Source organism: Grampus griseus, assembly GCF_964374135.1.
Source record: "Grampus griseus genome assembly, chromosome: 3".
NCBI lineage: Eukaryota > Metazoa > Chordata > Mammalia > Artiodactyla > Delphinidae > Grampus > Grampus griseus.
In genome coordinates this window covers 171616671-171631775 of record NC_139019.1, presented here as the reverse complement: position 1 = coordinate 171631775, position 15105 = coordinate 171616671, and the positions used below count along the sequence as shown (strand labels likewise).

At 57.4% G+C, this 15105-nt stretch overlaps 1 protein-coding gene and 1 long non-coding RNA gene across 2 annotated transcripts in view; one reads left to right on the top strand and one right to left on the bottom strand.

Moving 5' to 3' along the window:
- GNG7 (G protein subunit gamma 7) overlaps positions 1-15105 on the top strand; it is a 150613-nt gene that overhangs the window by 53441 nt on the left and 82067 nt on the right. The gene's annotated exons all lie outside the window — the stretch shown is intronic.
- LOC309820970 lies at positions 1422-3772 on the bottom strand. The gene is made up of 3 exons (XR_014296561.1): positions 3566-3772; positions 3342-3390; positions 1422-1534 (listed from the first exon to the last, which is right to left on the bottom strand). It is a non-coding gene; the product is annotated as an uncharacterized lncRNA (long non-coding RNA).

Here is a 15105-nt window from a genome sequence, read left to right as displayed (position 1 = left end):
GTTCTCCTGAAAGAACTGCCAAGATAGACAGTTAAAAACCTTAAAACGTTCTGCTCACGGAAGGTCACGGTTTCTGCTGTCCCTGCCTTCCTGACAGCATATATGATACCTATGTAATTATGGGGTCCCGCGCAGAAACCGGCCAAGGGGGCCCCCGCTGCAGCCCACAGGGCTCGGAACCCTCTCCCTGCAGGCTGCAGCTCTGATTCTGGAGACCAGGCCACGTGGTGCTTCCCATGGCAGCGGGGGCAGTTCAGACATGAGTTTGACCCCCTACCGCAGGGTCTCACCCTGCTGATCCTGCCCCCAGGGGACACCTGGCCGTGTCTGGGGACGTCTGTGGTCGTCATGACTGGGGAGTTCCTGGCGTGAGTGGGTGGGGGCCAGGGAGGCTGTTCCATACCCCACAGTGTCCAGGATGGCCCCCCAGAGGATACCCCAGCCCCATGTCAGCAGCACCCGGTGAGTGGGAGGAGAGACCCCTTCTCCACAAGATTCTTGCTCCCAGGATCAATCGAGATCACTCTCCTTATGCTCTACTGTGAGTTATTACTGTGGTTCCCACCCAGGCCCCACTCTTCCGACCCTGCGGGCTAATCCCCTTATGGACTGGTTAGTGCTGCCACCTGATTATACCAGTCTGAGCATCGAGGCCCAGAGAGGCTCATGTCTGATACAGCAGAGCCAGGCTTCCTCCCGTGGGGCAGCGAGAACTGGCTCAGCCCAGGCGGCAGCCAAGGCACAGAGACCCCTGTATCCCCAGTCACGGGCGCGTTGCTAGGCAACCACTTGAACAGTCAGCCTCCCTCAGGGCAGGGATGATACACACATGCGGTCGTAGGTAGAGTCACAGATTCAAGGCCTCGTTTGACTCCAAACACGCACAGGGTGACAGTCACGTATGATATGTCACATATGAGGCCCAGCCTCATGGTCTCCTCTGTGGGCCCCCTCTTTCCTCAGTCTCTCACTGCAGGAAGGGCCCTGCCCTTGACACCCACGTGATTTGTCCTTTTGATCAACTCAAAGTCAACTGACTCGGGGCTTTAAGTACACCCTCCGAATCCCTTCTGTACGAAGTCTCCTAATATGGGAAATGGTATCACGTTCACAGTCCTGCCCACACTTGGGGGTTGGTACACAGGGGGTAGGGGTTTGGGGACTTAGAATCCTTATGGCCACAAAGGGGGAGAAGGGGGCATGGTCATTCCAGACCCAGCCATGCTGAGCCTCCGCCAGGGCCATGCAGGGGGTCTCTTTACCCTCGCCTTCCTTGCTGAGGCACCGCGGGTAGGTCAGGGTTGGGGTAGAAAGGCGGTGCTTGGAGAAAGCATGCTTTGTCCTCGCCACAGCTAAACAAACCCATAGCTTCACCTGGTTTTATTTATTTGTTTATTTATTTATTTATTTATTTATTTTTGCCACGCTGTGGGGCATGTGGAATCTTAGTTCCCCCGACCAGGGATCAAACCCATGCCCCCTGCAGTGGAAGCTCAGAGTCTTAACCGCTGGACCGCCAGGGAAGTCCCCTCACCTGGTTTTTAAAAAAAAAAAACCTTTAATTTGAAATAATTCCAGATTCATAGGAAGTTGCAAAAACCGTGCAGAGCGATCCCATGCACCCTTCCCCCAGCTCCCCTCAGTGGCGGCATCTCGTGTAACTATTGCACAAAAATAGGAAGTTGGCGTAGGGACTGCGTGTGTGCAGAGTTCTGGGCCCTCTGTCACGTGCACGGATTCGGCTCTGTTTAATTTGTGGGTGTGTAGAACCGTCACATGTCTGCAGAGTGGAGAGAGCTCTTCCTGCTGTGTTTGGGGGGGCTGGGAAAAACAGATACGAACATCTAACCTTGGGCGGCACAGTGCCCCACGCTCGTCGTGCAGGGCTGTGCCTCTCTTTTCCCACAATTCTGGGCATCTCGTCTGTCGCCTTATTAGGCAGCTAGCCCTTCCAGTGGGTTTATTCTCTTGGGGGGGGGGGTGGTCTGCAATTCTGTGGAGGCTCCCAGCACCAGAAGGCTCAGGTTCAAATCCAGATGCACCCCTCACTCACACGGACACCCCAGGCGACTCACTTGCCCTTTCTGAGCATAGGGGGCGGGCCCGCTGTCACCACCGCGGTCCTGGCATCCACAGGAGGGCCGCCAGAGGGAGGAGTGACGGGGAGGGCCGGGAGTTATAGTGAGGTGCCCCAGTTCTCTCAGGGGTGAGAACCGTCCCTCATCCTCCCCTGGCCCTTCTGCCCAGGCTCCGAGGACTGCTGAGACATCCCGTTGTTGGAATCAAGGCTTCCTCAACTTCCCCAGAGTTCTCTGCCGTCTTCTCTGCGCCCTGAATGGCAGGCGCTCCCCAGGCGGTGGGGGCTTGTTGTGTGCTTCCTCCTCACGGGAGCCCATACAGTGGCAGCACCCCATGTCACTGCACCTCCCGTGGGAGGGGGAATTCCAAGATGGCACCAAAGACCCCCGCCCCCCTGGTGTCCACACACTGTCCTATCCCTGCTCCTCAGTGTGGGCAGAACCTGGAATGGATGGGATGCCACTCTGTGGTTAGGCTGTTGTGATATGGCCCAAGGGACTTTATAACAAAGACCCCTGATCGGTGGACTTTTGAGTTCGTTCATCACAACGATTGTCTGGGTGGGCCTGACCTAATCAGATGAGCCCTTACAAGAGACCAGAAGCCTATCTAGAGGGGTCACGTCCACAGAGACAGGAAGTAGATGGTGGGGGCCAGGGGCTGGGGGAGGGATGGGGAGTCAGTGTTTCATGGGGACAGAGCTTCAGTTTGGGAAGATGAGAAAGTTCTGGAGATGATGTTGGGGATGGTTGTCCAACAATATGAGTGTGCTTAATGCCACTGAGCTGTGTGCTTAAAAATGGTTAGGATGGTTTATGCTTTTTACCACAAGAAAGAGAGAGAGAGAGAGACCAGAGCAACAGCAGACACTCTCCTCCTGGCTTTGGAAAAAGCAAACAGCCACACGCTGCCCGTGGAGGAGGCCATGGGAGCTGAGAGCAGCCGCCTCCCAACAGCCAGCAGGAAAATGGGGCCTCAGTCCTACAACTGCAGGGAAGTAGACTCTGCCAACCAGTCAGATGAGCTTGGAAGGGGACCCTTAAGTTCCTAGATGAGAGCTCAGCCCGGCCAGTCCCTTGATTTCAGCCTTTTGAGAACCCGAGTTGAGGGCCCAGTTAAGCCACAGCCCCGTTTCCTGACACAGAAGCCAGGAGATGACAAAGATGTTGTCTTAGACCCTAAGTTGGTGGTGATTTGTCACTCAGCAGTAGCTGATCGATACACCTACCCTGTTGACTTCCCACGCTCGCTCTGAAACTCACCTCAGCTCTGCCAATTAGAGGGAATCATCTCCACGTCACAGAAGAGAAACTAGGAGCAGAGAGAAGCTGAGTGTTAACACGATAACTGTTCTGTGACATTCAAATTAGCTGCATCTGTCACCCAGCCCGGATCGTAAGCTCCTTCGGGTCAGGGATCTCTCCCAACTGCGGGCCGGGTGTTTAGCGAGTGAAAGAAAGAATGAGACTCAGTGAGGAATCCTCACCTGACCTCCTGAGCAGAGAGGTGCGCCTGTGACCAGGACCGGTGGCATGGTGGGGCCCGCGGAGAATGTACTCATCGTGCACCGGAAGGAGTGATGACCGCACTCTGACTCCCTGGCTGAGTCAGCGGCCGGGGCCAAGGTCTGAGCTGGTGAGCCTCCTGGAATGGGACGCGCCGTCCCTGGGTCCCTGACTAACATCCCGGCCGATTCACAGCTCTGCGCGGATGAGAGGCGAGCTCGGAGCCAGGGCCCTCTGACTGCAGGACTCACAAAGCCAGGCAGCCCAGAGCCACAGAGAGCCAGGCTGCCAGCTGTGGGCGTCCTTGGCTCGAGCTGGGGCTGCGGAGTGAGGACAGGCATGCAGAGTAGGCGGGAGGAGAGGCAGCCGCACACGCACGTGCCCCCGGCAGACCAGCAACCAGGTCTCCCGCGTCCCAGGGCCGAGCAGCAGGGCCCGCTGGCCCCCTCGACACTGTGAACACTGAGGCCAGGTTGTTCTCTGTGCGGGGTCGTCCTGGGCTCTGTGGGGTGTGCTGGCCCCCACCCACTCGATACCAGGAGCCCCCTAGTCGTGACAATCACAGATGTCCCCAGACATTGCCCAACGTCCCCTGGGGGGTAGAATCACCCCAGTTGAAACCCTGGTTGAGTGAGTTGATGGTGACAGCACTGCTTGAGGTGCTGCCTCTGGGGCTTCAGGGAGGCCTTCTTGGAGGAAGTGACATCTTGAGTTGAGCATGCCAGTGCCCTGGAGCCGATTGGGGTGGGAGGGACCCTCCAGGTGGCGAGAGCAGTGTGTGCCTAGGAGTAGAGGCTGGTTCCAGGATGGCGGGCAGGGGTGCAAGGTGAGGCAGAGGGAGCGAGGGGGCCTCGGGCAGAGACCAGCTTATCCTCAGGGCAGTGAGGAGCCATAGAGGGTTCCAGCCCCACCCATGGCAACAACCAATTGACCTTGTTTTCCAGATTAGGAAACTGAGGCACAGAGAAGGTGAGGGTGCCCCAGTCGCCCCCAGCAGTGATGGGCAGAGGCCCAGGGGGTTTCAGGGCCGTTTCTACAATGCTTGGGGGTGGGGCTGGGCACTGGAGCCAGGCCCAAGAAGCAGCATCTGCCTCAGCACCTCCCAGCTCCGAGACCCCTGGTCAGGCAGGCATCTGCTCCCACCCTCGGTTTCCCTTTGGTAAAACTGGGGTGATAGCTGCCCTGGCCACCCTGGGCTGCTGCCTGAGGAGATGAGGTCATCAGCTCTGCAGTCCGTGTCCCTGGGCGGCACAGCGAGGGCTCTGGACGGATGGGAAGCGTGTCCTGTCACCCCACCGTCACTGGAGTTCTCTCACCCGAGCCCCACGCCCTTCCCCTTACTGGGCTCTACCTTCCTTCTTCCTGAAGGTTTCAGGGGTCTTCCAGCTTCTCTGGTATCCATGGAAACCTGGGCCTGAGTGAGGGACCCCCAGGCCCTTCAGCAGGTTGCTGGAGAGCCCTGGACCACTCCCCTTGACTGAGGGGGAGAAAGAAGTCGGGGAACCATGGGGACAGAACATGCCCCTGGCCCAGAGCCCACGCCCCTGGGAGGTGACCAGCAGGGGTCCACCCTCTGCGGGTCCCGGCCCCGCAGCCACCAGGAAGGACAACAGCCAGGGCAGTGCTTCCATGTCCTGAGCTGACCTTGTTTTCCTGATCTCGGGGCAGGAACAGTTTGGCCAGCAGAGTGGACACGTCTAAGCTCAGTAAACAGCCAGGGAGCCGGGGGTGGGAGCTGAGGTGCCGGGTCCCCATGCCTGTCCACCTGCCCTCCCCTCCGTCCTTGGGAATTATCAGGAAAGCTCAGTGGAGCAGGTCCCTGAACCCTTCCCTTAGCGCTCTAATGTGCTCAGCCACCTCCTGGAGGGTGGGGTGGGGTGGTGGATATGCCGCCTGGTGACGGTCACCTGTGTTGTGAGGCCACCAGGGTTGCCCTGTTTACGCATGGGCTGCGTTGCTGCACACACGCACACCCAGGACAGAGCCAGGCTCTTGTGAACATTTGGAGCATCTTCGTGTGTGTGTGTGTGTGTGTGTGTGTGTGTGTGTGTGTGTTGAAATACAAATGGCAATTAAATTCACCATTTTTAAGTGCACAGTTAAGTGGCATTAAATACATTCACATTGTCGTGGAACCATCGCCACTATCCGTCTCTAGAACTTTCTCATCTTCCCAAATAGAAGCCGTCCCCAGGAAACACTGACTCCCCACCCCTCCCCCAGCCCCTGGCCCCCACCGTCTACTTCCTGTCTCTGTGGATGAGACTTCTCTAGGGACCTCCTGTGAGTGGAGTCAGACAGTACTTGTGCTTCTGTGTCTGGCTCTCTCACTGAGCATCCTGTCCTTGGGGTCCATCCACGCTGTAGCGAGCGTCAGAATCTCCTTCCTTTTCGAGGCCGAATCACTTTCCAGCGTGTGGATGGACCACGTTTGTTTATCCATCATCCGTCCATGGATACTTGGGTTCTTTCTACCTTTGAGTCCTGCTGCTGTGAACACAGGTGTACAGCTATCTGTTTGAGACCCCGCTTTCAATTCTTTGGAGTATGAGACATTTTTTGGTTCTGGTTTGACACCTTGGCCCCAGCGTGCGGGTCACCTGTCCGCTCCCCCAGGACAGGGGGAGCCCAGTCCGAGCTGCAGAATCAAGGAGCTGGGCCAATACCTGGCTTTTCCCTCGCCTACCCTCACGCGGGCCCAGACACCCCTAGGAAGAAAAACTAAGTTTTTGCGTAAATAAATATACCACGGTACAAGAATTCAAAAGGTGCAGATTGTGTCCTGTGAAAACGGTGTCTCCCCTCCCACCTGTGCTCCCAGCTCTCAGCCTCCCTTCCTGTAAACAAGTGACTTACTGGTTTCCGGGTCTTTCCCCAGACATGCTCTGCATCCCAGGCACCCTTTGTGGCCCTTAACTTTTGCAGGGCAAAGTGTGTGTTCCTCAAAAGCTTCCACTGACAGGAGTGGTTCAGAGGGAGGCCGGGGCTGGGGGCCAGAGGGAGCTGTTAGGTCGGCAGGCCTGCGGGGCGTGTCAGCTCTGGATGAGCTCCCCTGTCAGGCGCTATGGAGCCACGGGGGCCCCACCCATCCCTCGCCTGGCCCCCCGCCTGTACACAGTGGATTTTTTTTTTTTGGCCATGCCATACGGCATGTGGGATCTTAGTTCCCCAACCGGGGATCAAACCCGCACCCCCTGCAGTGGAAGCAGGGAATTGTAACCACTGGACCGCCAGGGAAGTCCCACAGTGGATATTTAATAATCATAACCTACCCCCATGTTATGGACTGAATGTTTATGTCCCCCACATTCACATGCTGAAGCCCTAACCCTCAGTGGGATGGTGTTTGGAGGTGAGGCCCTTGGGAGTTGATTGGGATCAGTGAGGTCATAGGGGTGGAGCCTCTAGGATGAGATTAGTGTCCTTATAAGGGGATGGAGAGAGCTCTGGTCTCTTATAAGGGGATGGAGAGAGCTCTGGCCACGTGAAGTCACAGCAGGAAGGCGGCTGTCTGCAGGCCAGGAAGTAGACCCTCACCAGGAACCTGCCATGCCAGCAGCCTGATCATGGGCCTCCAGCCTCTGGGACAATAAGGAATCATGTCTGTGGTTTAAGCCCCCCAGTCTGCAGGGTTCTGTGATAACAGCCTGAATGGACTAATATATCCAGTCAAAAATAAAATTTTAAGTAGAAGCAGTCCCCTCAAGGCACTGTGAACGCTTTTGAGGACAAGAGTGGGTGAAGGAGACCCTCTGCTAACCAGAGGGGTGTTTGGAGGACGGACTCTTCCACAGGCTGTCAGAATGTGGGGAAGGGAAACCGCAGAGGGGTGACAGCGTCCTGAGACCACCGTAGCAGATGACCCCAGACTGGGCAGCTTAGAACAACAGAGACTTATTCTCCCACAGTCCTGGAGGCCAGAAGTCCGAGGTCAAGATGTCACAGAGGCTCAGGGGAGGGTCCTTCCTGCCTCTTCCAGCCTCTGGGGCTCCAGGCAGTTCTGGGCTTATGGACACATCAGCCCAGTCTCTGCCCCCATTGTCATGTGACCTTCCCTCTATCTCTGTGTGTCTCTCCTCTTCTTATAAGGACACCAGCATTGGGTTAGGGCCCATCCTATTCCAGCATGACCTCATCTTACTTCAACTAATTACATCTGCGAAGACCCTATTTCCAAATAAGGTCATCAAACTAGTCCGCTCAAGCTGCCACAACCAAATACCACAGGCCGGGGCCTTAAACAACAGACACTTATTCTCTCACAGTGCTGGAGGCTGGACGTCCCAGATTGCGGTGTCGGCAGGGCTGGTCCCCTCTGAGGCCTCTTTGCTTGGTGTGAGGACGGCCGCCTTCTCCCCATGTCCTCACATGGTCTCCCCTCTGGGCATGTCTGTGTTCTAATCTGTCTTCTTATAAGGACCCCAGTCCCATTGGCTCAGGGCCCACCGTCAGGGCCTCATTTTACCTTAATCTCCTCTTTAAAGACCCCATCTCCAAATACAGTCACAGTCTGAGGTCCTGGGGGTCAGGGCTTCCACACAGGAATTTGGGGGACCAGAATTCAGTTCATATCAGTCACCATCTGAGATTCTGGGTGGACATGAATTTTGGGGGCACACTGCTCAACCCACCGTGTGGGAGCTGGGTGGAACTCAGTAAGGGACTGTGGCGCGGGGGCGGGGAGGGAGGGTAGGAGGGCGGGTCACAGGGGGAGGGGAGCCTGCAGCAGATAAAAGCCCAGTGGACCGGGCTCACTCTTGGCCAGAGCAAGTCATTTAGCCAAAATGTAACCTCTACCCAGAGCGCGATGCCAGGAGGGGAGCCTTCGTGCCTTTGTAAACGAGAGTGGAAACCAGGGCTGAAGGAGGTCACCCAAGGTCACAGCACAGCCTTGACTGGACAGCATCTCCACCCCGCAAGTCCGTTCCGTGCACACTACCAGCTGTCCAGCTGGGGGTAATGATGCTGTGGAGACACCCAAGGGTCCCCCAGTGAGGCTGGCACCGTGACCCTAGAATCCCACCAATCGCTGGGACATTTCCTTGAAATCTCTTTTGCCTGTAATTGCTTAAACATGTTGAATTCTTGCCCGAGATCTTTCCAGTTTGCTTTGAGGGAAAACCACTTTGACTTTTTTCCTCTTTATAACATGCTGATCTTGCAGCACGAGTGCCCCCTGGGGGTGCCATGGGCCCTGCCCTGGGGTGCAGTCGGGGGACGGGGTGAGGGCTGTTACTATGTCTGAGGGGTGATTGCAAGGTGGGGCAGTGATTGGGACACCTCGCGTGTAGGACATGGAACAGGACAGTGTCCTATAGCCAAAGCACAGGGCTGTGGGCTCTTTTTCTTTTATTGAGATATAGTTCACACAGCACACAGTTCATCCTTTAAAGTGTTCAATTCAGTGCATTGTAGTACCTAGTTGTGCAACAGCCACCACTAGCTAATTCTAGAACATTCCATCACCCCAAAAGACGCCCCGTCCCCACCAGCAGTCGCTCCCCCTATCCCCCTCCCCAGCCCCTGACAACCAGGAACCCACTCTCTGTGTCTGTGGATCTGCCTGTTCTGGACGTTTCCCATCAGTGGAATCACACCCTGTGTGTCCTTCTGTGTCTGGCCTCTCTCACTGAGCATCGTGTTCTCAGGGTCCAGCCACGTGGTAGCAAGTGTCAGGGCTTCCCCCCTCTTCATGGCTGCGTAATGGTCCACGGTGGTGTTTGCTTTTGAAAGATGTTATGCGATGGACATTTCAATGGTACTGGTATTCTGATGTCTGTTGGGACCCCACACCCTGTAGGTTTTGGCCTGATTTTATTTATTTATTTTATTTTTTATTAAAAAAATTTTTTTGGCTGCTCACGGCATACAGAATCTTAGTTCCCCGACCAGGGATCAAACCCTCGCCCCCTGCGGTGGAAGTGCGGAGTCTTAACTACTGGACCACCAAGAAAGTCCCTGGCCTGATTTTAAACAAGCACTTGCTACAAACTTGCTATAATGGAGATCAACAGTAGCAGACTTTTTGGTAAAGGGCCAGACCTTAAATATTTTCATTTGCAGGTCAGGCTGTCTCTGCTGAAACACTCTACTCTTGTATCTTGAAAGCCACCAGAGACAATACCTGAGGGAAGGGGCGTGGCTACGTGCCGGTAAAACTTTACAAAAAATGTGCAGAGGGCCGGATGTGGCCCTCGGGCCAGAGCTCACCAACCACTCTTTAGGACAGAGGTTCTCCAGCGTTTTGGTCTTGAAGGCGCCAAAGAGCTTTTCTTTAATTTGGGTTATATTTATGAAAAGTCACTAGATTCAAAATTAAAACTGAGAAAAATCTTAAGTATTTATTAATTCATTTACAAATAACAAGAATAAGCCCTAAATGGCATTTTTAAATGGAAAGTAACTTTTTTTTTTCCAAAACAAACAAAGAATTAGTGAGAAGATGGCCAGGAAAAGCCAGAGGCTTTCACTGCCCAGAGGTGACTGAGGACACGTGAGTGGCGACAGAACAGAGTGTCAGGATCCTGGGGCAGGACATTGGGGGAAAAAGTAGGGAAATCTGAATAAAGTGTCCCCATGTCACTTTCCCAGCTGTGACAAACGCGCCCCGGGGAAGGGTAGTTGGGTGAGGGCAGACGGCACTCTCTCTACTGTCTTTGTAACTTTTCTGTAAACCCCAGATTATTTCAAAGTACACGTTTGTTGAAAAAAAACAGGACAGGAGAAAACAACTGTGTGGTCGAGTGAGCACTCCACCGCAGTCAGTGGAGGATGAGGATAGCGTCGGGGAAAGTGGCTGGAGAAGCCGGGGAGGGGGTGATGGTGGCTGGAGAGAGTGGCAGGTCAGACCGTCAGTCAGAATACCGACCCGGCGCCCAGCACAGGCCGAGGGTGGTCGTAGGTGCCGGCCATGGTGGTGAATGAAGCCCTGCCCTCCAAGGACAGCGCTGGCACAGACACCCAAGCAAACAAGAAGGACAAAACAGGACTTCCCTGGCGGTCCAGTCCAATGGTTAAGACTCCACACTTCCAGTGCAGGAGACGCGGGTTCGATCCCTGATCGGGGAGCTAAGATCCTGCATGCCGTGCGGTGCGGCCATAGAAAAAAAAAGGGCAAGAGGAAGAAATCAGGAAATGTGCCTGGGGGAGCCGAGCAGAGAGATGAGAGCCCCGGGGTCCAGGGAGGTCTCGGAGGAGGTCTCGTCTACGTCCACGCCGGCTAGGGGGCTAGGGAGGGCATCCGATGCAGAAGGCAGGCGCCGAGGGTGAGGGAGCTCCAAGGGCTCCCTGGAGGCGGGGGCTTGCAGGGTGGGAGGTGGGAGGTGGTGGGCAGGGCATGGACAGTCGTGAGGCGTGACGGCCAGGCGTCCTGGAGAATGGCCCTCTGTCCAGGCTGGTCTTGTGCTTTTGATCAAACCGATGGGGGCGAGGCAGGGTCAGAGCTGCAGTGGCAAGTCGGGCTCAGCCCCGACGTGGCTTAGCCCAGCCTCCCCAGAAGAGACCAGTCCCTCGTCTAGGCCAGTGGGTCTCAACCAGGGGCGATTCTGCCCCCAGGGACACTGCACCATGTCCGGGGGATCTGTGGTTGTCACGATGGGGGACGGGGTCTGGCATCAAGTGGGTGGGAGGCCAGGACGGCTGCCCCACAGAGGACGACCCCACCCTGATGTCAGCAGCACTGGGGGGGTGGGGTGGGGGGGTGGGGCGGGGACCCTGTGTTAACTATTTGGAAAAAGCATTGAGTTCGATCCCTGCTCACGCTGGGCACTTGGGTTTAGAGCCAGGCTTGCACGCAGGTGGACTCCAAATCGCTCTCTGCTTGGAAACTCAAATGCCTGTGACCCTGGGCTTCCCTACCCTCCCGCACCCCCATCCTGAGCGTCCCCCCAGGCGCTGGTGGCCCACATGGCGCTCAGAGGGACGAGGCCTCAGAAACTCCTTCGTCTTGCAGCTGTGGGATCAGCGAGAGGCTCTTCAGGGCCAGGTATGAGATGAAAACCTGAGCCCCTTGCTCAGAAGTTTCCAGGAGATTCCAGACGGTGAGAGCAGAGCATTAAAGCAAGGGTGGGCCCTGGGCCAGCACTGGCTCAGCTCTGAGGTCCAGGCCAGGAGAGGGGAGGCTCTGGGCCCCAGGTCCCTCCCCCTTCCCCTGCCTCATCCCCTGCGGGTGCCCCGCCTACGGGCGAGGCCGAGCGTCTGTCCTTGGCGCCGGGCTGTGTTTACTTCACCCGCCCCAGTGTGTTGGGCCGGGCTAACCAGGAAGGGGCTGGGAAAGACGGTCCTGCTCACGGGGCGGTCTCTAGGGCCCTGGCTGCTGACCCGGGGACAGCACGGGGCCCAGGCCGCCCCCACTCCGACCCCAGCCGCGGGGGCTGTGGCTTCTCTCCCCCCGCGTGTTGCTGACGTGCAGACGGGACACGCCACCTGAGTGGTGTGGGAAGGAGAGGAGGCTATTCAGAGACACTGGGCTCACCCGGGTTGTGCTGTCTGACTGTCAGCAGTTTATGCTGGTGTCCAGTGTGAGCAGGGAGCAGGCTCAGTTTTCTCCCAAGTAATTAACCCAGGGCCTCCCCCCTCGGCGCTGTGGGTGTGGGGCCGGGTCCTCCTCTGCGGGGGGCCGTCCCGGGCACCGCGGCATGTGGAGCATCCTCCCTGGTCCCCACGCACTGGATGCCAGGGGCACCCCCCGTCGTGACGACCACAGGTGTCCCCAGACTGTTCCCAGGGTGAGAGCCACCTCCAGTCCAGGCCCTCTGAGGGGCAGGCAGGGTGCAGAAGCCGAGGAGTCCCGCCCTCCCGGGGCAGCTGGGTCCCTTTCGCAGCACCTGCCGGGAACAAGCCTGGGGTCACGCAGAGCCGCCGCGGCCGCAATGCCAGGAACACAGCCCGGCCTCTGCTGGATTTCTTGGCTGTGATGCAGAAGGGCTGGGAACTGTGCTTTCCAGGGATTGGGCAACCAGAAATCTCAGCATCTGTGTTCTCCGTTTCAACACACAGCAGCCCAGCAACCAGCAGCTCCATAGGTTCCTCACTCTGCTCCTCAAATATGTCCGGTGTCCACACGGGGCCCTGGGCAGAGGGGCTGACCAGCTGCTTCCAAAGTCATTTCTATTATTGGACCCAGACGGGGGGGGATCTCATTGGGGCTGATCCTGCCCCAGGGGACACTGGGCCATGTCTGGGGACGTCTGTGGTCATCTTGACTGGGGTGCTCCTGGCATCGAGGGGGTGGGGGCCAGGGGTGCTGCTGCACACCCTGCAGCGCCCGGGACGGCCCCCAGAGGATGACCCGCCCAGTGTTGTCTCCAGACTCCTTCTAGTCCTGGGAGCTCGTGATTCTGGTCTTGGGTCCACGGGATGATCCCAGGACGCTGGTGCAGCCTCCTCTCTGTCATGGTTGGGGGTCATGGGTCTGCAGGAAACGCTCCCTGTCTGAAGCTCCTGCACCCCCCGCACGCACGGCGCGCTGTCCTCTGTGGGACGCGGGGATCGGGGAGGTGGGACGTCATCCTGACACCCTGTCTCCGATTCCTCAAAGCCCTTTTAGAGCAGCCCAGGGTCTTGACGGCCTCAGCCTTGCACAGTGATGTCAGCAGACAGCTCCGTGGCCGCTGGCCTGCGGCTTCCAAGAAGCTCACACCCGCTCCTGGGAAGGAGCTGTGGAGACCCGCCTGTTTCCAGCAAACTCTGTGTTGGGGAGCCGAGGGAGGTGGACGGGGAGTCAGGGCCCAGCCCAGGCAGCTCCTGCAAACCCCCTCCCAACCCAGATGGAGCTGCCAGGCTACCGTCTCCAGGCTGAGTCAGGGCTGCGTCACGTGGAGGAAAGAAACACCAGCTCAGCAGCCGCAGAGGCAGCCTTAGAAGCTTTGTCAGGTCATGTGACCTCCCTGCTCGGAGTACCCCCTCCCCAGTCTCCCAAGGGCTACAGCTCACCTCTTAGTGGCCACAGGGCCTGTCAGCTTTTGACCTCACCGCCCGCTGCCCCAAAAGGCATCGTCTCGCCCCAGGACATTTGCACGAGCTGCACCCCCACTGCCACCACCTTTCCTCCAAATACCCACACGGCCGCCCCTCATCTCTTTAGGGTCTGTGCTCCAGTGTCCCCTTCCAGCGAGGGCTCTCCTCTCCAGCCCATCCTTGAATCTCACCGACACCCACGGTCCTTCTGAACTGCCTCGCTTTTCTCCATGACGCCTCCAAGTAAAACTGTCTCTGTTTCATGTAGTTATTTGTATGCATGTTTCTCTCCCCCATCTAGAATGTTAGGTTCACCGGGCTTGCCCAGAGGTCAGCGGTCAGCACACTTTTTCCAGAAAGGGCCAGAGAGGGAATATTTTCGGCTTTGCAGGCTGACACTCTCCGTCAAGACGACTCAGTTCTGCTCTTGTAAATTACCGGTTGTGCCCCGCGTGCCAATAAAACTTTGTTTAGGAGAATTTGTGTCAGATGATCACGGAACGGAACGTGTCTTGGGGAACGTCCCACCGAGGATGACCCGGCCCGGATGTCAGCAGTGCCGCCGGGAGACCCTGCCTCTACCCCACATGCGTTGGGTTGTGACCTCTGGAAGTTTCCACGGTGCACAAACATTGGGTGGCCCACCCCTGAGCCTCACTCTTGCCGCAGTCTTCCAAGTGACCACACGTCCTTCTAACGGTCATACTCGTGACCGGTGAGGCAGGCTGGGCTTATCCCGAGGCTCATCCCGTGCTGGTCCAGTGCTCTCATCTTCCTCACGGGGCACCGGTCGCCGAGCTTAGCCCGTGATCACTCCTGCTTCGCTGAGTCCGCTCGGGTCGGCCCGGGAGCTGGTGCCGTGGGTCTTGCAGCAGTAACGTCAGCAGCCCCCCGTGGGGCTCTCTTTCTGCCCGGCCCTTGCCCCTGCTGGTGCAGGGAGACAACAACCCACAGAGGATGCGACATGATCGCCCTGCAGCAGCCGCCTGGAAGGCATACGGGGTTTGCTGCTGCCCAGCCTGTAACGACATTCTGGGGTGGCTGTCAGGACATGAGGGGACAGAAGTGCCCATTGCTTCAGGGCCACCCCTCAAGGCACATTGCAGGGCGCCCCGTGTCCTTGATCCCAGCAGACCCTCAAGTCACTGCAGAAATCACTGCTGCGAATTCCAGAAACGTTCAGAACAGGCAGATCCACAGAGACAGAGTGGGTTCGTGGTTGTCACAGCCTGGGGGAGGAGAAGTGACTGCTGATGGGGACGGCGTTTCATATGGGGGAGATGAGAATGTCCTGGAATTAGATAGAGGTGATGGCTGTACAAATGCCAGTGAGCTGAACAGTGCAACGTGATTAAAATGGTAGCTTTTATGTTACGTGCGTTTTCACCCCCGCGCCCCAGGCCCAGATGTGCAGAGGCCCTGCACAGACCTGGTAGGCAGGGAGTGGATGGTGTTCGCGAAGCTCCTCCCTGCGTGAGCCTGCTCGGGCCACCAGGTCGGAGCTGTCCTCCCGCCCTCCCTCCATCCGTCTCTCCAGCTGATTTGGGCCCCAGACATGGCCCCT